This window comes from Desmodus rotundus, chromosome 6 (genome assembly GCF_022682495.2).
Source record: "Desmodus rotundus isolate HL8 chromosome 6, HLdesRot8A.1, whole genome shotgun sequence".
Taxonomy (NCBI): Eukaryota; Metazoa; Chordata; class Mammalia; order Chiroptera; family Phyllostomidae; genus Desmodus; species Desmodus rotundus.
In genome coordinates this window covers 147,731,302-147,754,712 of record NC_071392.1, presented here as the reverse complement: position 1 = coordinate 147,754,712, position 23,411 = coordinate 147,731,302, and positions in this window count along the sequence as shown.

Genomic DNA, 23,411 nt, shown 5'->3' with positions numbered 1-23,411 from the left:
TCTCAAGGTGTGTCCTCTCAAGCTAAGATACATAAATGGAGCCTGCCGCTATTTTTAGAAACCTGACCAGTGTCGTGAATGGTGCCTATAAGAAACAGTGTCTGAAAGTAGCTGATTAAGATCCCCCATGTAGAAATGATGTAAGAATAAGGCATGCGTAGACATGGTTGATGATGATTTTGCTAGTACTGTCTTACTAGGCTTGCCACAGATCACAAATCAAATATTTGAACCCAAGAAATAACATTCTCTACCCAGTCTGGTAGGAACAACATGGAGTAAAAGAAGTATCTTTAAACATTAAAATTTTAATCTTTAAATTAAAAATTAAACACAGGAATGGAAAGCATTATACATAATTTATTTATTATACTTTAATATGTATATATTAATTCAGAACCGTAAGAAGCAAATGTCCAGAGCTCTTCACCATCCTCCTGCCAAATCAAATCCACCCACTATCCACCCAATTCACCCAAGTCTGTACCTTGAGAACTGCATTCTATGAAGGGGTTGGAAGCTACTGCAGACATATAGCACAATCTTACAAGTCATTTCTGAAGACATGATGTATGTCACTTGAGGAGCATTTCAAGAGATTATAACCAAGAAGAGACAATAGAAATAGGAACGATGCAAGATTTCCCATGAAACAGTTTTTTCATTAAACTTATTGAGGTGACATTGATTAATAAGATTATGTAGATTTCAGGTGTACATTTTATGATGCATGATCTGTATATTGCATTGTGTACCCACCATCCAAAGTCATACCATCTTCCGTCACCGTATATTTGGCCCTCTTTACCCTTTACTATGCCCCCCTTCCCTCTGGTAACCACCATACTGTTGTCTGAGTTTCAGTTTTACATTTCACATATGAGTGAAATCATATAATTCTTAGCTTTTTTCTGACTTATTTTGCTTAGCATGACATTCTCAAGGTCCATGCATGTTGTCACAAATGGAGTATTTCATCTTTTCTTTCTTTTTACTTTATTGTTTATTCCATTATTTTTTCCCATTACTGTTATCCCCCCTTTGACCCCCTCCCCTTGCAGTCTCCACACTGTTGTCCATGACCATGGGTCCTTCTTCCTCTTTGCTGGGTCCCACCCCCACCAAATCACCCCCCGCAGGGCTGTCAGCCTGTTCTTTATCTCTAAGTCTGTCTCTGTTTTGCTTCTTAGTTCAGTTTGTTCATTAAATTCCACATGTGAGTGAAATGATATGGTATTTGTCTTTCTCTGACTGTTTTTTTTTTCAGTTAGCATAATGTTCTCCAGGTCCATCCATGCTGTTGCAAAGGGTAACATTTTCTTCTTTTTTATGGCTGAGAAGTGTTCCGTAGTATATATGTACCACATCATCTTTATCCAGTCCTCTGTTGAAGACATCTTGGTTGTCTCCGTGTCTTGCCAACCGTGAATATTGCTTCAGTGAACTTAGGGGTGCATATATCTTTGGTAATAAATTTTTCAAATCAAAAAACACAAATTTGAGTGATTAAAAAAGTCATATCTAAAAGAACACAGGTATATGAATTCATGGTTTATACCTGTTCAACTAGAATCAGTTCCATGTAACTTTTATTTATTATGTGCTTGTTGTCATGTGCTGAGAATATAAGAATTTCCCAAAAATGATGCTCACTCTCAGGAAGCTCACATTCTAGATATTCACAATCGACATAATAGAACTGACAGGAGACTGAGTGCTAAAAAGATGGTGTGTTAACTCTGTGCTGTGGAAACATGGAGTGAAGAGGCGGTTGTGTAGGCAGTGGTGTAGGGAAAGCATGGGCATCTCTAGTGGACCACGTGGGCCTTTCTAAACTACCCGTACGAGCACCTGTGTCTATGAGAATTTCGCTACCACTTCATGGGGTGGGGTCTTCTTTGTCACGCTTGTACTACTTGGTCCCGTGTCATCCCTGTTGATGAGGACACTTTGCAGTCAAGTAATGTGGGTTCATTAGCAGGCAAGTTACTTAGGCCAAGTATTTATTATCTCTGGGCATCATCTTCATCACCTACAAAATGGGATTATGGGGTCTTCATGAGGATTAAATGAAAAATGCATGAAGGTGTTTATTACAGGGCATTTCTCATAATAAACAAGAGATAAAGCCATCCATCAGCACCACTACCACCATAATAATCATCACCGTCGTTATCATTTTTGGCCAAATCAAATCTTTTCTCTCCAGCGTTTAGAAATGGAGTCAAAAAAATTAGAGCCGGTCTGTGTCATTCACCAAGGCTGCCAGTGTTGGGGAGGGCCTGCTTGGCCACAGTCCTGCAACATGAGGAGTAGCTGTGGGTAGAGAGAAAAACAAAAATGCATCACTCGCACCGAAAGAAGCGGAGACACGCCACTAAAATTAAAACCAAACAAACACCCTGAGCTAACAGCTGGCTGTATTTCCGACAGCCTCCCAGGTTTCATTCCCTCACAACCTAGGTGTCATTTCAGTCCTTCAGGGCCCCCTGGAAGCACTGTACCCTTATTACCAGATAAGTGGGTTAGTGTCACTACCTCCTAAAACAAGCCATTTAATTCGGAAAACTGTATCCCTAATTTAAAAGCACAATTTCAGGTTATGAAGACACAGTATGGAAGACACTTGGATGGACTGCAGGACCCACCGGAGAGCAAACCCAGTCAGGGTCGACTCCTGAGTGTGTTTCCTGGGCTTTTTAGACAGGAACGTGTTAATTGGCATCAACTTGATCTTGCTGCTTAATGAATCTCTCACACCTCCATGGAATAGAAGGCATTTTAGTAGACTGCATGAACTCTTTCAGGCCACTAGGGGACTGCTGAGCATCATCTTCTGGTGCTACCCATGCCCCAGAATCCGCCTATTTATCAGGTGCTTGGAGGACAGGCAAGAGGACGGAATTTTGGGTTCAAGCCCAGTAATGAGCTCTGGGGAAATCTTGTGGAAGAGCCAGCCGAATGGAAGTCTATTAACATGGATTCTGCTGGACTTGGATAAGATGTAAATTCCAAACCTACTGCCATGTGAGGATATATTCTCAAAGGAAGTGATAAAAATAAACAGTTGAAACTGTCGTGAAAAGGTCAAAGGCCTTCATGAGAATAATGGTATCCTTCACGTTATCATATTACATGACAATGTTTCCTCTTCGGATAAAATGTAAGAGGGTTGCTATTTATACAGAAGTGATTTAACCTGAGGAAAAATAAATAAATAATGCGGAGGGATCTTGAGAGCAGAGGCTAATAGGTGCTCGGTGCATAATTCGGGGCTAATGACTCATCAGTGACTCATGATGTTGCACAAAAAGCAAACAACCAGCCTCCCCCCCAAAACTGGGAAAAGCTCTCTAACAAAACCTGACCATCAAAGAAACAAATGAATTCTTTAAAATAGACTTTCAACAGGCTTTCGAGAGAGCATGCCAGGAGCGGCGGAGTGTCTAGAGATACCAGGATTAAAAGAGCTGTGTAGCTCTGTGGGCTTGCTGTGACCTCGTCGCTGTTGCCGCTGCTTGTCCGGTTATTACGGAACTCTATCAGTGAGGGATGTTGGGTGTCGAACTAGAAAACCTAACTCGTGGTGGCATAAACAAAATGGGTTATTTTTCTTACAGTACAGCAAAGGGGGGTCGGCGGGTCCTGGCTTTGGCAGCTGAGCAGCGGCAGAGCTGACCGGGATGGATTTCCTGTCGCCTGCCTTTGTGGTTGAGGTGCGGCTGCCTCTCTATCGGTCAGCACATCTGCGCGCAGCAGAGAAAGTGGAAGAACTGAGTGCCATGGCCAACTCTAGTGACGGCGAAGTTTTCCGAAGTTGTGAGGCACTCCTTGCTTTCTGAGTGAGGGAGTGACTGTATAAAGATAAGTGTTCAGGTGAATCCTACAAAATCCTTTCGACCTCTGCTATAGAAGTCTAGGAAACTGGGCCACTTTCAGTAGCAAGGAATACTCTTTCTTCATTCATTCATTCTCTTTAATGTAGGTGGCCAAGAGGATGAGGACTAGGAAGGAATGATAACTGGCCATCTAAGAGGTCTGTTCCAGGCAGGGAACCCCCCCCCCCCCCCCCCCCCCCCCCCCCGCCCCGGTAGATTTATTCCGACGTCACCCCTCACCCTGAGCTGAACCCCTGGGGAGCCGAGTGCAGGCTCCATCTCTTCCACCGGCTTACTCAGCTGTTAGGCCAGGCAGGATGGGTGGCGGCATGTGCCGAAGCCTGGTGAGAACTTGGAGAACTCTTTGCTCAATATTTGTTTCTTATAATATCTTTTTAAGATTTTTAAGTCAATCTGCTAAATTCGTTGTCCTCTGACAGGGGTCATCCAGCCACATGTGTGAGAACTGTTGGAGAGTTCGCTTCCACGTCCAGTTACAACACTGAGGCCCTCGAGGAGCTGAGTGGAAGGAGCGGAGCTGCGTTAGTTACGTTCTGCTCAGGGTTGCCCTTCCTGGGCTGCATCTCTAACTTAGAAACTGCGATTTTTCTTTAAGTGTCCTACATGAGAGAACAAAGAGAAATTATACCTATTACCTCAGTTAGCATCCATTACATTAAGTCCCACCTGGGAAATTTCTTGCACAATTGTATGATAGAAAAATCTTTGTCTTGACGAGAAATGGAGCTATTTTTCTGTCTATAAACTATAATTGCACATTTTTCCTTTTGATTTTGCTAGCTAGAAACTCAAAGTCAAAACTGAATTATAACTTATTTTGTTTGTGTTTGTCTTTTCTTATTCCTGTACCGGCTTTTTCTATTTCTGTTGTTCCCTTTACATTTGTCTTTCCTGTGAGGCTCCTCAAAACTCATGGCAAATAAGAAGGGATATAAATAAATACTAGTAAATGCAGTAGTTACTGGTGATTTCCAGGAGCCACTCAATTATTGGGACCAACTCGATCCATCTTGTCTATTTATTACTTTATGTGCAGTAGTGTTTGAGCTAAAACCCAGATAAAATGGAAGAATACAGAATGGAAAAAACAGTCACAAGAGGAGAGTTGGAACCAGAAGATTCTAGAAAATCAGACACTGAACGAGAGAAAATGTTTTGCAAAGAAGAGGCAGTTGATGTGACGCTCCAGCCAATTTATACTTAGAAACTAAATTAGCAAAATATCTTATGTCTTCTCATTTTTGAGGTAAAAAGGAAATGTATTCCTTTTATGATAAAAGTTACCCTGTTTTATTTTTTAAGAAGAGAGTGTTTAGGTTCACAACAAAATTGAGAGGAAGGTACCGAGATTTCCCACATACCCTTTCTCCCACAGATTCTCCCACAAGTTCTCCCACACATGCGCAGTCTCCCCGACTAGCTTCTCCAACCAAGCAGAGCAGCACCTTCGTTACAACTGGTGGACTCGCACACACACCTCAGCATCATCCGGAGTCCAGAGTTCACTTCAGAGTTCGTTCCTGGTGCTGTGCACGCAGTGGGTTTGGACAAATGTAGAATGACATGCGTCTGCTGTTACAGTCTCGTACAGAGTTACTTTCACTGCCCTAAAAAATCCGCTGTGCTCCACCCATTTGTTCAACCCTCCCCAGCCCAAACCCTGGAAATTACTGATCTTTTTACTGTTTATACAGCTTTACCTTTTCCAGAATGTCGTGGTAGGAATCACACAGTATGTAGCCTTTCAGAGTGGCTTCTTTCACTGAGAAATAGGCATGTAAGTTTCCTTCATGTCTTGATAGCTCATTTCCTTTTAACATTAAATAATATTCTACTATTGGCATGGGCCACAGTATATTTCTGTATTTGCTGCTGAAGGACATCTTGGTTGCTTCCAAGTTTTGGCAATTATGGATAAAGCAGCCATAAACATCCATGTGCAAGTTTTTGCGTAGAAATAAGGTTCAATCTCCTTTGGGTAAATACCAATTGTTGGATCAGATGGCGAGAATAGGTTTCATGGTATAAGAAACTGCCGAGCTGTTTTCCTAAGTGGCTGTACCACTGTGCATTCCCACCGGCAGTGAGTAGGAGTTCCTGTTGCTCCACATCCTCTCCAGCATTTGTGATGTCAGTGCTGTGGATTTGGCCATTCGAATGGGCATGCAGTGGTATCTAACTGTTGTTTTAATTTGATTTTTCTGATGACATGTGGTCTGGAGGATCTTCTGTTTTTTTAATTGAATTCATTGGGGTGACATTGGTTAACAAAACCATGTAGGTTTCAAGTGTGCAACTTTGTAACACAGCATCTGCACACTGCCTCGTGTGAGACTTGACCTGAAGTCAAGTCCCTTTCCACTGCCATTTCTCTCCCCTTCGCCCTCCTCCACCTCCCTCACCCCCTTTCCTTCTGGCAGTCATCACCCTGTTGTCTGTGTCTGTCTCTTTTTTATCTTAACCTCTTCACCTTTCTCATCCAGCCTCCCAAACCGCCTCCCTTCTGACAGCTGTCAGTCTGCTCTATGTATCTGAGTCTGTTTCTATTTTGTTTGTTAGTTTATTCATTAGATTCCACATATAGGTGAGATTCTATGGCATTTGTCTTTTCTATGACTGGCTTTCTCTTACCATAATGTTCTCCGGGCCCATTAATGTTGTCACAAAAAATAAGATTTTCTTTTGTATGGCCGCTTCATATTCCATTGTGTAAATGTACCACAGCATTTTTTACCCACTTATCTACTGCTGGGCACTTGGGCTACTTTCAAATCTCGGCTATTGTAAATACTGCTGCAGTGAACATAGGGGTGCATATATTCTTTCAAATTCGTATTTTTGGTTTCCTCAGATACATTGCCACAACTAGAATCACTGCATCATAAGGCAGTTCCTCTTTTAATTTTTTGAGGGAACACCATACTGTTTCCCACAGTCTCTGCACCAGTGTGCAATCTCACCAACAGTGCATGAGGGTTCCCTCTTCTCCACACCCTCTCCAGCACTCGTTTGTTGATTTATTGGTGATAGCAATTCTGGCAGGCAAGCGGTGGTATCTCGTGGTGGTTTTAATTTGCATTTCTCTGAGTAGTGACTGGAGCATCTTTACAAGTATTGGCCATTTTTTCACATACTTATTTTCCACCTGTGTAACTTTGGGGATATGTCTGTTAAGGTCTTTGGCCCACTTTTTAGTAGGGTTGTTGGTTTTCTTATTTTTGAGTTTTAGAAGGTCTTTGTGCATTTTGCATAACAGTCTTTTATTAGATGTATCTTTTGCAAATATTTTTTCCCTGCCTATGACTTGGTTTTTTTTGTTTTTAATTTTCTTGACATTGTCTTTTGCATGGCGGAAGTTTTTCATTTGAATGAAGTCCATTTTATCACTTATTTATTTCATGGATTGTATCTTTAAAGTTGTATCTAAAAAGGCATCACCATACCCAAGGTCATCAGGTTTTCTTCTGTGTTATCTTCTAGGAGTTTTATAGTTTTGTTTTTTACATGTAGGTCTGTGATCCATTCTGATTTAATTTTTGTGACTGGTGTAAATTCTTTGTCTAGATTTTTTTTTTTTGCATGCATGCATGTATGCCTGTAAATGTTTGGTTGTGCCATTTGTTGAAGAAATGTCATTGTTTCATCGTATTGCCTTTGACCCTTTGTCTTACATCTATGGGACTCTATTCTGGGCTTTATTCTGCTCCATCGATCTGTTTGTCTCTTCATTCACCGAGCACGCTGTCCTGATTAGTTTAGTTTTATAGCGAGTTGTGAAGTCAGGTATCGTCAGTCCTCCAACTTCATTCTTCTCCTTCAGTATTGTATTGGATATTAGGGATCTTTTGACTCTCTAAATAAACTTCAGAATCAGTTTGTCAATATCCATAAATAACATGGTGGGATTTTCATTGGGATTACACTGAATCTATAGATCAACTTAGGAAGAACCGACATCTTGACAATAGTTAATTTATTTTGAAGAGCTTTTTGAAATATAAAAATGTGTAGAGAGCAGTTACCTCGCATTCTGTTACCTAGCACAGGAGCTGGAAACATAACCATGCTTTTTTCTCTTTCAGTAAAATGTTTTGGAGATAAAATTCCAGATCAATCGTGTTTAAGTTCTATTTGTTTCCTTCTATATTCTTTTCTACTCACATGACAGAGTAAACTAAGATGTTAAATATGTTATATATGTTTAAAATTTTTGTATTTTTATGTGTGTATATGTACAGTAGAGAATTTTTATGTTTTTAATTTATAGAAATGTTACTATACTGTATCAATCTGCCATTACTTTCTTTCACTAATACTGCTTTCTAGACTTGTATAGACTAAAATTCAACTTTACATTTGGATTGTGGGTAAACATTTCAGTTGCACTGTTTCCGATTCTTTAGATTACAATTAATGTTATACTGCATATCCTTTTACACATCTCTTGTTATACACGTATGAATACCCTTGAAGGAATTTGTGCTTGTGCATTTTCACTCTTAAGAGATATTGCAAAAATGTTTTCCAAAGTGGATTTCCCAATACATTGATTCCTCAGCACTTTTACATAAAAATTCTTGTCTCCTTTGTCCCAGATCTTGATATTGTCAGATTTATTTTATTTAATTTTAGCTTATTGGATATGTTTGACTCTCTCATCGTTGCTCTGTGCGCAGGTCTGGAAAGAGCAGGGAGCAGCGCCATGTCCCCCGCTGCACCGCGGAGGAGGTGAGGCTCCAGGACGGAAAGGGCGATGCGGAGGTCAGGCAAATGGGAGCACGTGCACGTGTCTGTCCCCCAGGAACAGCTCAGCAGCCTCTAGAGCTCACAGGACCAGGTGGGCAGGGACAGTGGGGGGTTCACAGTCAGCTCTGTGTGCTGATGAGGACCGGGAAAGGAAGCCCTGTCCTCAGTCCCCGCCTTGGCACAGAACAGGGCCCAATTGCCGAAGCATAGGGAAGGAGTGAGTCTGCTTCCCGAGGGCCAGAATTGTCAAGTGAGATTTATGTCTGCAACAAATGCGTATTAGTCTGGTCTGCTGTTTATTCTTTGCCTTTTCCTCAAATACTGCTTCTTTCACTATTTCATAATCCTTTTCCAGGACTCTTTGGTGGTCCAAATGGGAAAAGGATTTATGGAGAAAATAGGAAGTGCAACAGAGAAATAGAAGCAAGAAACAATTTTCTTCTCAAAATCATTTTTTGGTCTCAGTCTTTAGTTGCGAAATAATATTTCATTTGTAGTGGTGGTTAGGATGTTGTGAAATATTCACAGACTTGGTGCCTTTCATTCATTATGCAGTCTTTCCCATTGAGGCATATCCTTCAGAGATTTCTGAATTCATAATCCAAGGAATGCATATATTTTGATGGATATGGCTTGGTAATCCTCTCAACCTTGTAATTCATACTCCAGGTTGCAGCTTAAATATCAATTGCATAGCTAAGCCTCCTTATTCTCAACATCTTCCCTCGTATAACTAGTTTTGGGGCTTCAGCATATGTTCTCACAGCACACGGTACTTCTGTTGTGCACCTGCCATAATGGTAATTAAATATCTCTATATAATTCTTTATGTTAGAGTCTTTCTCTTACTACTTAGAATGTAAACTAATGTTTAGAGAATTACTTCCAAAGCGTTTAGTACAATGTTTGACACACAATAAGTATTTAATAAATATTACTTGAATGAGCACATGAATGAACTTTAGTTTATTGGTTTTTATTATTTCCATTCTTTCCAGTTATGTTTGTGTGCATATGTATATGCTCATATAGATATTCATAAAATGATGATATTTTAATAACTGCCATTTTACAATGGATAGAAAAAACTCAGGTAGTGGCATTTTATAGAGAATAACATAGATTGAAAAACTGCAAGTTAAGTGAAGGATTTTTTCCCCTTTTTGCAGCCTCTGCTGTTGGATCAGCTTGCAAAATACTCCTGTAACGCTTACTCAGGGGGATCTCCGTGACCAGGTAAGAACCATGGTAGGGTGTACACTTCAAGGTTGTTATTCAATTACGCTTCTCTCCTTGAGTGCTCTTCATGTATTTGCACATCGGAGGGAGATTTATGGAGCTTCATATTAGCTTTTTATGCAAAAAAAATCATGGAGATAAATTTAATTATGTACCTCCAACACCCACAGTGTGCTGGGTAGCAGAAATGTGAGTGTCAGAAAGCACCGTCAAGAAGGAAAATGAATAAGGCGAAGAACAATGCAATTCCCAACATGTCCAGACCAACCCGTTAAAAACTACTTGTAATTTGTCACATCACACCGATCAGTTACGTTTGATGGTCTTGGAAACACAGTCCCTTAAGATTTGTGAAAGATGGAAGGTGGTCTCACTTTAGCCCACAGTTCCTTATTGCTTCTAGTAGAAAAGAACAATTACAGGCAGCCTCCGAGATGCCGAGGGTTCAGTTCCAGACCATGGCAATAAGGCAAATATCGTGATGAAGCACGTCACACAAATGTTTCGGTTTCCTAGTAAATATAAATGTTATGTTTACACTGTACTGTAGTCTATTAAGTATACAATAGCATTATGTCTAAAAACAATATATATACCTTAATTAAAAGATGCTTTGTTGCTTAAAAATGCCTATAATATTCCAAGCCTTCAGCAAATCCTAATCTTTTTGCTAGTGGGGGGTTGTGCCTCGATGCCAGTGGCTGCTGACTGATCGGGGCAGTGGTTGCTGAAGTTCAGGGTAGCTGTGGCAATTTCTCAACGTGAGACAGCCATGGCATTTGCTACATCAATTGACTTTTCCTTTCACTAGTGATTTCTCTGTACTATGAAATGCTGTTTGTTAGCATTTACCCACAGAACTTCTTTCAAAGTTGGAATCAGTTCTCGTAAACCCTAACACAGATTTATTAACTCAGTTATGTAATACTCTAAAGACCTTTATTTTCATTTCAACAAGCTTCAAAGAATCTTTACCATGGGTAGGTTCCTCTTAAAGAACCACTTTTTTTGCTCATCCAGAGGAAGCAACTCATCATCCTTTAAAGTTTTGACATGAGATTGTAACAATTCACTCACATCTTCAGGCTCCACTTCTAATTCTAGTTCTCTTGTTATTTCCACTACATCTGCACTTACTGACTCCACTGAAGGTTTGACATTCCCCTCTGCCCCCGAAAATTATCCATGAGGGTTGGAATCACCTTCTTCTGAATTCCTGTTAATGTTGATTATTTGACCTCTTCACATGCATCACAAATGTCTTCAGTGGCCTCTAGAATGGTGACTCTTTTCCAGAAAGTTTTCAATTTACTCTGACCAGATCTATAGGATTCTATCTATGGCAGTAATACAGCCTTACAAAAGTATATTCCTTATGTAATACTCAAAATTCAAAATTACTCCTCAATCCACGGGCTGCAGAATGAATGCTGTGTTATCAGGCATGAAAACAACATTAGTTGCATTGTACATATATGGGGTGGGTTTATGATGCCCCAGAACAGTTATAATGGTAACATTAAAGGTCACTGACCACAGATCACCATAAAAACATAATAATAATGGAAAAGTCTGAATATTGTAAGCATTAAGAAAATGCTGCACAGAGACAGGCAGTGAGGAAATGTTGTTGAAGAAATGGCACCTTTTAGGCTTGCTCTCGCTCAGGGTTGCCACAAACCTTCACCTGATAACAGGAAACTCATTATCAGCTACCTGCAATGCAGTAAAGCGCAGTGAAATGAGGTATTTCTGTATTCTAAAGGTGACACCCAGGAACAGGCAATTTATTTCTCAGTAATGGGACCTGGATCAGAAATTCCATAAACAGACACTGAGTATGTTCTTCTAGTAATGGTAAAATAAACATTCAACTAAGTTTCATCATTTGTTTCTATTTCTGATGCACGAGACTAGAAGACAACTTTTAAAGGCACTCATCTTGCTTTTATGTTTTGATATATTTTTTAAATCCTACTTTCATTTAATATTTACATTAGTAAAATATAGTGCATAATAATGGTGCTTAATTTGAGTATTTAATTAAAAATATATTGACTGGGCTATAAAAATGCTTACTTGGTTGCAAATAACGTTATTCAAGTGAACTAGTAAGTGCCAGTGTGTGAGTGATTAGAATGGAAGTGGATATGGACATTATTAAGGAAACTAGGTATTTTTTCAGTACTTTCATTGTTGCTTTTCTGTAATAGAAAGGTGGATGTAAATGCATACTAATTTTTAATGTTCTTGACTTGGTGTTATTTATAAGGATATCTCAATGAATGGTTCAGTATTGAATTTCCAGAAATGTGCTTATTTTATTTAGTGTGGATTCTTGTTTTTAGGCCGGTGTGTAGATGAATCAGCCACATGAGGCCCCTGTGTACTCTGAGAAACTTCCCAAAAACCTACAGGCTATGTTACATTGAAACTGGAAAAAAAATCAAATCTCAAGTATTCTTATTAAATTACACTTTTACTTGGTTAGTGCCCACTGAGTATTCACCGATAGATATATCAGAAATTCAATAGAAGAAATGATGATGTTCTTAGAATTTGTGTGGAGAAAAGAGTAGAAGAATAGGAAAGGATAAAGGTCTATATTGGGGAGAAAAAAAGCTACCCAAATTTTGCTTTACCCCCTTGTTTGAGTCAAAGTTCTCTAGAGAAACAGAACCAATCGTATATAAGGAGATTTATTATTAAGAACCGGCTCACAGAACGATAGAGAATGAGAAATTCCACTATGTGCAGTCAGCAAGCGGGAGACCCGGCAGAGCTGGTGGTATACGATTCTGTCTGAGGTAGAAGGTGTGAGAACCAAGAGAACAAAGAGTTTAAGTTTCAGTCCAAGTGCAAGAGAAAACTAATATCCCAGATCAAAGACAGTGAAGCAGAGAGAGAGTGAATCCGGCCTTATTCCTCCTTTTTGTTCTGCTCAGGCCCGTAAGGGATCGGATGACGCCCCCACCCCCATGTCAGGGAGGGCAGACCGCTTCACTCAATGTTCAGATTTGCTCAATTGACAGGTGCAGATGCTAATCACATACAGAAACAACAGACATGCCCAGAAATCGTGTTTAACTGGATGTCTGAGCACCCACAGCTCCCTCACGTTGACACACAAAATTTAGTGTCACGCCTCTTTTTATTCTTAATATTCTCTGTTGTCAGGATGCCTGGCCTCAAAATCGCTCCACTGCTTCCAAGTTATAGATATTACACACCTCCATTTCCTCACCTGTGTCCGAGATAGTGAGGGCTCGTTCGTACAAGGTTTACATAAAATGGTACCCTTAAAGTGCTCGGCTCAGTGCAAGCCTTGTAAGCAAGCACTCTGTGAATAGAATCCGCTCTCACCGTTATTAAAATTAATAGAAATAATAAAAATGTTAGTGCATCTGAAATCCACTGTCTTGGTTTTGAAGAGGGTCAGGTTGTACAATCTTACTACGCGCACGAAGGGCAGAGAGTCAGAAGTTAGACAGGAAGCATGAATGACTGCCACAGAGTGTGAGTCATGTGGAGAAGGTCGAACAGCAGTTACAGAGAGAAATGACAGCAAATCTAAAGCCAGCTACTCTCCTTTGAGTCACTGGCCTAATTCACTTTAGAAGCACAATGCACAGCCTTCGCCTCCACCGAGACTATCGCATGTTTTGTTTACTGTTCATGGAACTGGCTCATCCTGGGTCTATTTTTACTTCAACAATGGTCTCATCGAGCCACCTATTTCCAGGGACATATCCTGGAAACTTCAGGTCCTAGAAAGCTCCACCTCAAAACTATATAACAATATTTACTCTCCGAATTACTGGTTCCGTCAGTCCAAGGTTGTTATCGCCTTGTTTCTCATCGCGTCTGCTTTCTGCCCCCATAGAGGGTTTCAGTCTTTTGATCTGTTTGATTTCCTTAGTCTGCGTGCCGCCTCTTGCAATCTCTGCCCTCCCCTAATGGGACCCAAGCTTGATTGTCTCAGCTGCCTTCTCACTGGTCGCCCCCATCTGCTAGCACACGTACCTTATCAGCAAGTTTGATGGGAATACAAGTCTGCTTGGAGCACTGGACATCCCCTGGGATTGCTGCGCACTGTTGGAGAAGACACTCCAAACCATTGATCACAAACATGCTAAATGCATAGTGTCCACAATTACCATGATCTGTGTGCATTGCTCACTTTGTTGACTTACTCTTTGTCAGCCAGAGCCCCTGTTTCCTCTAATGCCTCTTCTAAGTCTTCATCTCTGCGCCAGCCAATACAAACCGTTCTCTCTCTGTACTCACAGAAACCTACAGGAAGTATTTGGTCAGTAAAGAGTCAGGAAATTTTATCCACTTAGCCAATAAAGTTTCAGGAAATGTTATGCCCTCCAAGACTGAAAAAAACAGGTATTCGAGGGGAGTGTGTAAATTTTAATATCACAATCATCTGCCAATTCTTATGCTTTCCTTTAAATAAAACATGATCAGAGAGATACCCTTAAAGCATTGTTGAACTAAGATCATGTTCCTGTGTATAGACTTCAAATTACATGACCCCCAAAACAAAATAAGAGTAAGGAATTCCAGTAAACATATTATTTTGGGGTTCATGACAGTGCTTGTGATTTTTTAAAATATAATGCATGAAATTATTTTAATTGTTTTTATTACTTTGGTGCTGCTGTTCTACTGGACTCTATGAGGATACTTAGTTTACCTGTTGGGTTGCTACAGAACTTAATGCCCAAATCACCCACATGCGAGAGGGGAGGGGAGTGTAAGCAAAATAATGAGAAATTTTGCAACGTCTTTGTAGTGAGAAATCTTTTTCCGTTTTTTAATATTTTAGATAATTTATTTACAGATTCTCTAGCACCCTGTACTACACCTCAAAAGTGCAAATTTCTATGGTCATTATATCAGGTAGAGAAATGGGGCAGTATGGAGTATTTATACCTTTCCTACATTAACCAATGTTCAGAGAAGCCTGCAAATGTGTCCAATAAATGAAACCTGTCAGTTTAATAGAGATACGTATTTCAGGCATGGGACTCATTGAACCATTATGCCATTTTATGTCCTGTTTACAAAGAGTATAAAAATACCTAGCAATTCAGTTGTGTGAAAGGGACTTTATGAGGCATGACTGACTATGGACATTTTTGCTACCTTTATTCAGAGCCCAACATTTTTTTTGAAATTTTGTATCCATAGTTTTTTTTTTTTTTCCTGGCAACTGTGAGAGTGTTTTGCTTGTGCAAGAGAAAGGGAAAGTCATTTGGGGAACAGAGGAGAAATAATAGCCACCTTTTTATTAAGCTTATGCCCACCTAAGTGAGTTTCTTAAGTGTAACAATCATGGGATTTTGCTCTTTTAAACTATATACCATAATGTAAACACGTATTAGACCTCGGTCTGATACAATGATGATAAATTAATTCCAAGGCCAAAGGCTAACAAGAAAACTAAATAAAATCAGGGTGTTTTAAGTTGATGATTTCAAATTCTGAAAGCAGAGATTTAAACTTGCTAGAACTTCATTCCAGCCACATCACTGATGTCTGGATGGGAGGGAAGATGGAGAAAATGCAGCCTGTGCATAGTTCTTCCACTTGTCCACAGGCCCCATGTTCTAGAAAAGGGGGGGAAGATTGTCTTCTCTTTCTGTGTCTACTAGACGTATGCACTCCCTTCCAAAGTCAGCGCTTCAGCTGTGAGAGGTCAGTGCGGAGCCATTCCTCTCTTGAAGGCGGAATCGTTTTTTTCTCTCTCTTGTTTGTAAAATGAATTCTAGCATGGTGTTCTCTCGGATCTGAGATAAGCATCACTAGCACCTGTGCCCTTTACATTGCATTCAAATACATCTATTTCTCAAAATCTCATAATGTTTTTTCAGGGTTATTCAGTGTTCTTCTCACAGAGCATAACATGAAGTAGAGCATCCTTACTTGGTAGCATTAAATAGTTTGTACCTGTAACAATGAAAGGGCTTTTAGGGATTGGTTACAAAAGGGTACGTAACTCAGCCTGCAGTATTCTGGCATAGTTGTTCCTTCTATTTGAATGGAAGTCAAATTGGAAGGAAAGAGACACTTTTGATCTGGCAGACAGTAAGTGATACTTTTGAAATATCTACAAATCCCATGTTTCTTTCAAGTTCACAGTACTTTTGGGGAAAATTCCTGCCAAAATCTCAAGGAAGTTGCTTGCCTCAGAAATGAACCCTAGGAAAGGAAAGTTGTGTGAAAGGATAGAAAGTTGTGTAAAAGGATGGAAAGAAGATAATTCTTCAATCTTTTACTTGATTTATCCTCAACCTACCTTTGAATGTGTTTTGGCTAGAAAACTTCCTTCTTTTGCACTTCAGAAGACACATAGATTTTAAAAAGACAAATAGAATTTCTACATGAGAAAGACTCTATATACTAGGTTAATACCAACATGATTCCGCCATGAGAAGTGTTTTAGCAGAGTGTCTAAAATCACTCCTATGTGCCAGTCTCGCCAGGAAAAGATGACACTTGGGATATTTCAGCACCTTCTGTGTCCTTTCAGTATGGAGAGCACGAGAACAGAGATTTTGCATCTCAGATCTCCAAGTCTCCGTGCTCTCCCTGTTGCTGAAAATGTCATCTTCACAGATCTGTTCAGCCCGAAGCGTGTCACCACCTTCAGGTTGATTCAAGGATGCTTCAGGGAGTAGTCTTTATGCTGGACATGTGTTCTAGGGACGTATCGCCCAAGTGTAAATGGAGGCTAGTAGCACCACTGAGTTAGCGCCTACGCACAGTTTCAGGAGCAAGTCCTTCACAGCTGTCATTACGTATTCACACATCAGTCCTCAACTTCCGTTCGTCAGTGGCTATTGTTTGACAGCAAAATGGCAGATTGAGGTTCCAGAAAAAGAATATTTCTTTTATATAAGTCCTTGGAAGGCAAGACAAAGGAGGAGTTTACGGCTAAGACATTTCTTAACATACCTTCCACCACCCACTTCTACACATGCCGTGTTCATGTTATTGATTTCCATACACTTTCCTTTAAAGCCCTGCATTGAAATAACTGCTTTACATTGACTGTCTTTGTTCTTTTTTGTGCCTTTGAGGATAATAACTGAAATTTTCAGCAGTAAATGACTACATTTTTCCTTTGTGTCTTTGACCATAATGGCATTTAGTCTCAGTTTATTATTAGTGAATTAAAGAGAAGAATGCATTTTACAAGTGTATGATTTCTCCAGTAGCACTGTGGATGAAGATGAGGCGGAAGAACAGAATGAACTTCTGGTGTGTTAAAATGTCACTTCCTGTGTGGAAGTCATGACAAGAGTGCTCAGCCTGGATACTCTTTATGACACTTTGATGAAGTCATTTACTCAATCGAAAACCTGTATTTTAATGTAACTTTAATAAACAACTATACTTTAAAAAATTACTAAAATATATAGGCAATTTAAAAAGCCTATATAAAAATGATGAATTTAGTTAAAATGTGTAAGTTTGAATAATGGTTTGAATTTTGTGTTCGTATATGTGTTAGTATATTAATTGGAAAAGGTAAGAGAAAGTTTAATCAACTTTTTCAGTTATATGTATACAAACTTAACTACCAGGCTTGAATTATAAATCTACCTATATTGGTTTATCTAGATAGTGGATCAAAAACTTTATAAACAACAATAAAAGTAAAAACTTATAAATCCTACTCATCACCACTAGAACAATTTTGATGTCAAAAATAAAAATGCAAAGAGAAGCCAACAGACCAGCATAAGGCTAGCCCAACAGTATTATTTTATTCTGTACTTGGTCTCAGACCTCATTATTAGAGCTACAGTTTCCATACATATGAACTGTGAAGCAAAGTAAATACAACATTCTTTTTATTAGTCTGTTCTACCTAAGCAGTGATGAGTCATTTTTAACATATCCATATAACCCAAAATTAAAACACAGCAGAAAATGATGAACGTGGGACTTAATATATGTTAACAAAAAAAAATCCAATTTGCTTATAGAGACCAATTGGAAATGGACCATTTTTTCAACTGAAACAGATAACCAGAGACAAATCAGTGAATATAGTGGAATAACTTCGGAAACCAAACCTGCAAGTCTGCTTTTACATGTTTTCTGAGTTTTGTGTGCTCTGGCGCTGTCTGTCATCTCGTCATACGTGAGGAGCAGGGGAAACAAATGTCACAGCAAACGGTAGTAGGTGTAAGTCAGATACAGCAAGGAGCGGTGGGGTTGTCCTCTGTGGCCTTTATTACGTCGAGGCACTTTCCCTCTAAAAACGTGAAATAGATACAGAACAAACATGCCAGTGGGAGTCAGTCACGTATTTTTGGTCATCTGCCAAAACGCCTTCAATCTTTCCATCTTTATGTATTGAACTTACCCTTAGGGACGTTAGGGAGGTTGACAGGGTGAGAAATATTAGAAAGTAAATTTGATGAAGAATTCCTCGTGTAGGGAAAGAACATTTCTGTTCACTTGACTGTCTGAGAAAATGTTGCAATACACAGTAGAGAAGAAATGAAAATGAATCAGTGGTAGTTTTTCCTGCATTTGCACCTGATCAGTTTTATCTACGTGGCAAACAAATCCAATGGTCGTGAATGATGCTGTGTGTGTATATGGTTTTTAACAGCTTCTCTCTGTCCGTGAGGCCCCTGATAACAGCATTTTGAGAATGATCTAAATATATTCTACTGAATATGTGTCATAAAAATGCTTCTCGACTGCACTCTTCATTAAGATACTGTCATTATGTTTATTTTACAATTACTATTTACCAAAGATTGTCACATTAATTTCACAAAATTCTATTACAAGTTTTTGCAACATTCTACCTTTCTCTAGTCGCCTAATAAAAACCTGTTCCAAGGAAGATGTAAGAATACTTATAATTGGCATATCAAGATACCAGTTAAGTAAGACTGGCCTCTACTGGTGCTAACATTACAATAGGCTGGACTCTAGGCCTCTATGGCTGCTGGGGTTCATTCGATCAGAGTGCCTTCCCCTTAGGATTACCAGTTGTCGGCAGCTGTATTAGAGAAGTAAAGAAGAAAGGAAAAAGAAAACAAGAACACCTTGCATCATGTTTAATAAGCATTCACTAAGAGATTGTCTTTGCACCTGAGGGGAACTGGAACAACTATAAGGTCACCAATTCTCTTTCTGACTGTTGCCAGGCAGCCTGCTCTGTTCACTCCAGCCTGCCAAAGAATGCAGTTGTACGTATGTGTCATGGTGTGACAAGGACTGGGAAACATGATAGAATCTGATGTTGGGTGGGAGGGATAAGTTAATAGCTGAAAATTTCCCAACTTTGAGAAACGTGAGGCCACTGGATCATACGTTCCTCTTCTTCTCAATAACAAATTGGTAGAATTAATTAGCCCAATGGAACGGACCTCAACATCACTGTAAAGCAGAGCTGGAGAGTGAGGCAGAGAAAAACGTAGTGAATTGTTTCATGCATTTGATAAACGCATCGCTAAAGTTACCTCCTTGGATTGATTGACTGCTACAAGGAAAGAAAGAAATGGGGAGCTGGAGGGAGGAAACATTCATTCAAATATTCTTCTGTAAAAATCGGAAGTCTCCCTCTCACTCTAGAAACACAAATGGAAGGGAGCAAGCAAGTCTCCTAACAAATTTAAATAGAGCAGTAAGAAAAATTTAACCTAAACACAATAACTAGGGATACTAGTTCTTCACTGTGTTGCTAATTCTAGGACACACCTTAATTCCTACGGGCCTCCGGAGCATCTTCTATAATGTATAAACAGAATATCTTTCTTTTGAGAAGTAGCGTCTTGTGATGTGCAGTTTCTTCCCTTCTAAGATCAATGATTATGTAAAAATTGACTAATAATTCTTGCAAGAATCATAAGTTCTGACTTAATTAAAAGAAATTAACCCATACTAAACACCTTTATTCTAAGAAATTATAGTAGGAAGTGGGATGGTCTAATACTACAATATTCTCTATTATTTCATAACTCCCTATTTATAAGTGGCACAATAATTATTGCTTATGGGGTTAAAATTGCTTAAAATCTTCTTGGGGCAATATGCAGGAAATTTGACTTTTTCTGTTGAAGATGAAGCTGATTAAAGAACAATATCCTCTAATAGAAAAGACATCTTGTGATCCCATTAAAAATAAACAAACAACAACCTAAGCATGAATTAGACCTGATAGTAATCTTGAAAAAAATGTGATAATTGCTTTATTATTGAATAATATTATCACAGGAAATTACCCCAATAAAATTAATTTTCAGAAGCATATTTTATTATGGGATATGTACAGCATATAACAACTTCACAGGTATATTTATGAACATATTAAAATGAAACAATCAGTTTTCTCTAATGATTTTTAATGTATTTTATAGTCATTTAGGTAGGTAAATATAGTTAAATTATGAAAAGATATGAAAAATAATTTGTATAATGAATGTTGAAAGCATTATACTTTTGAGACAGACTTATGGATGATAGTCCTGGGAATAAACTACATTATAAATCAGTGTTAATGATTTATTTTAGCTCTACTCCCCCAAAATAATTACTTTTATATCTTAAATTTAATGGTGCTAAAAAGTCATAACTGGCAGTAGAATAAAACATTTGTAATTTTTCAAAAATGTTCATCAGAAACTTGGATAGCATCTGCATTAATATAGCATTTTCTATTTGTGCTGTGCTTTTGTTTAATTGGCATTGCAAACTTGTTATGTAAAATAATACATTTTTCTTATGACCCACAATTTTCAAGATGTTATAAAATAATTTATTTTCTAATGTATATATTTTTTAGCAGGAGTGAAGGATAGAGACTAACGCATATAATGAAAGAAATTTTGACCTTATGAGGTTTGGCTGAGGAACAAATAATATATATAAAATGTCTAGTGAAATTCTCAAAACAACTGTTCAAAACCTACAGTTTTGCCATAGATGATTAGAACAAGATGGGGATGATGTTGAATTAGTAGCAAAGGCTTCAAGAGAGAGCTGAGTGTTTGAATATTCTGTCATCCATTTAATTAGCGAAGTTTTATCAGTCATCTACTATATGCCAGACATTGTACTGTATGGTAAGGACTTATTGCTGAAAGAGACATGGTTTCTTTCTGTAGTTCAGAAATGAGAACACTAATAATTGAAAAGGGAAAAAGTTTATGCCATGTCAATGAAAAGATACAAAACAAAAAAAAAATACATGCTTAGCCATCGCCAGAAATTTAATATGCTAGAAATTCCTTCTTAAACTAAATGAGATCAAATATGTGGAATCACCTAAACCAGTACTTAGCGTAGTGTAGACAATGGGAGAATGAAATTGCGGTCGCACTGTGTATGATGCAAACATCTGCTTCTGTAACTCAAACTGGCAGACGTAAGACGTCAGGATCACTCACAGGAAGCGTGTGTGGCTCTGATCTCATCATCTGTGTAGCTAAATGTTTTTTTCTGGCACCTGAAATACTACTTTTTAATTATTAATTTTTTTCAATTGCAGTTTACACTCAATATTATTTTCAAGTATTAGTTACAAGTGTACAGCGTGGTGGTTAGACAATCATATTCTTTACAAAGTATTCCCCTGATATGTCCCGTAGCCACCTGGCACCATACATGGTTACTACAATGTTATTGACTGTATTCCCTGTGCTCTGCGTTACATCCCTGTGACTACTTTGTAACCACAAATCTGTATTTCTCATCCTGTCACCTTTTTCACCCAGAGCCCCCAAATCCCTCCCCTCCCACAACCACCATGAGTCTGTACCTATGCATCTGACTTTGTAAATTTGTTGGTAGGTATACACTGGATATACTGGAGAGAGCATTTAAAAGGAAATCAGGAATACAACAAAACTTGGGTGCATGATTTGACAAAATAAGGTATCTTACACATATTCAACAAATTTTCGTTACTATATCTAGTGTATTCTAGATACTAGAGGTTCAAAGATAAATGGGATATTGTTCTGACCTTGTATCAGTAAGGTGCCCCTTAGCATTTTTAAACAGCAACAGTACTGGGTTTATGAGGAACAACCAAATGAAGCAGATATGTGACTTAAATAAGAAAATAATAGATTTATTTCAATATCTGAAATAATAACTCGTTGAAGAAAGACCCAATTTTTATTCAGTTATTGCAACAGATCAGAGTAGAACCAAAGAGAAGCAATTTGCTTCACGATGGATGCGTCTAATACTGGCACTGGCTGCCTCGAGACTATAGCTGTGCAGTGGAAAACCTCTTGACACTTTGTGCAGACGGCTGGAGGACACTCCTGGAAAGTGTGCCCACTGTTCCTTATGCCATGATCAAAGCACACAGCGCTGATCAATTTGAGTCCGGAGACCTCAGAATATGTCCCAACAGGGGATTTCAGGCAGCTGCCACTAATACGTTAGGTTTTTAGTTGAAATATTGTTGTCATTTCTGACAACATGAAGTGCAACAACACCACATCATAGGGGTACCAGAAGGAGTAGAAAATGAGCAAGGGATCGAAAACCTATTTGAAGAGATACTGGCTGAAAACTTCCTTAACCTGGTGAAGGAAAAAAGACACACAAGTCCAGGAAGCACAGAGAGTCCCAGAGGAGATGGACCCAAAGAGGCCCCCAACAGAATACATTGTAATTAAAAGGTTAAATACAAAGAGAGAATCTTAAACAAAGCAAGAGAAAGACAGTTACCTACAGGGGAACTCCCATAAGACTGTCAACTGATTTTTCAACAAAAACATTTTAGGCCAAGGGGATTAACATGAAATACTCAAAGTGATGAAAAGCAAGAACCTACAACCCACCCTACTTTACCCAGCAAGGCTATCATTTAAATTTGAAGGAGAAGTAAAGAGCTTCCCAGACAAGGAAAAGCTAAAGGAGTTTATGACCACCAAACCAGTATGACAAGAAGTGTTAAAAGGTCTTTTTTAAGAAGAGAAAAGCAACAACAGATGAACATAGTTAATCACTTTAAATGTAAATGGCTTAAATGCTCTAATCAAAAGACATAGGGTAGCTGAATGGATGAGAAAATAAGATCCATATATATGCTGTCTATAAGAGACCCATCTCAGAACAAAAGATACACACACACTAAAAGTGAAGGGTGGAAAAAGATATTTAATGAAAATGGAAAGGAAAAAAAAGGCTGGGGTAGCAATACTTTTATTGCACAAAATAGACTTTAAAACTAAGGCTATAATAAGACATAAAGATGGATTCTACATAATGATAAAGGGAGCAATCCAATGAGAGGATATAACCCTTATAAACTTTTATGAGCCCAACATAGGGGCCCAACCTAAGTGTGTAAAGCAAATTTTGATAGACATAAAGGGAGAGATGGACAGTAATACAGTCATAGTAATGCAGACATCAATGGATGGATCTCCCAGACAAAACATTAACAAGGAAACAATGATCCTAAATGACAGGCAAGATGAGATGGACGTAATTGATAACTCCAGGGTATTTAACCCCAAACAGGAGAAT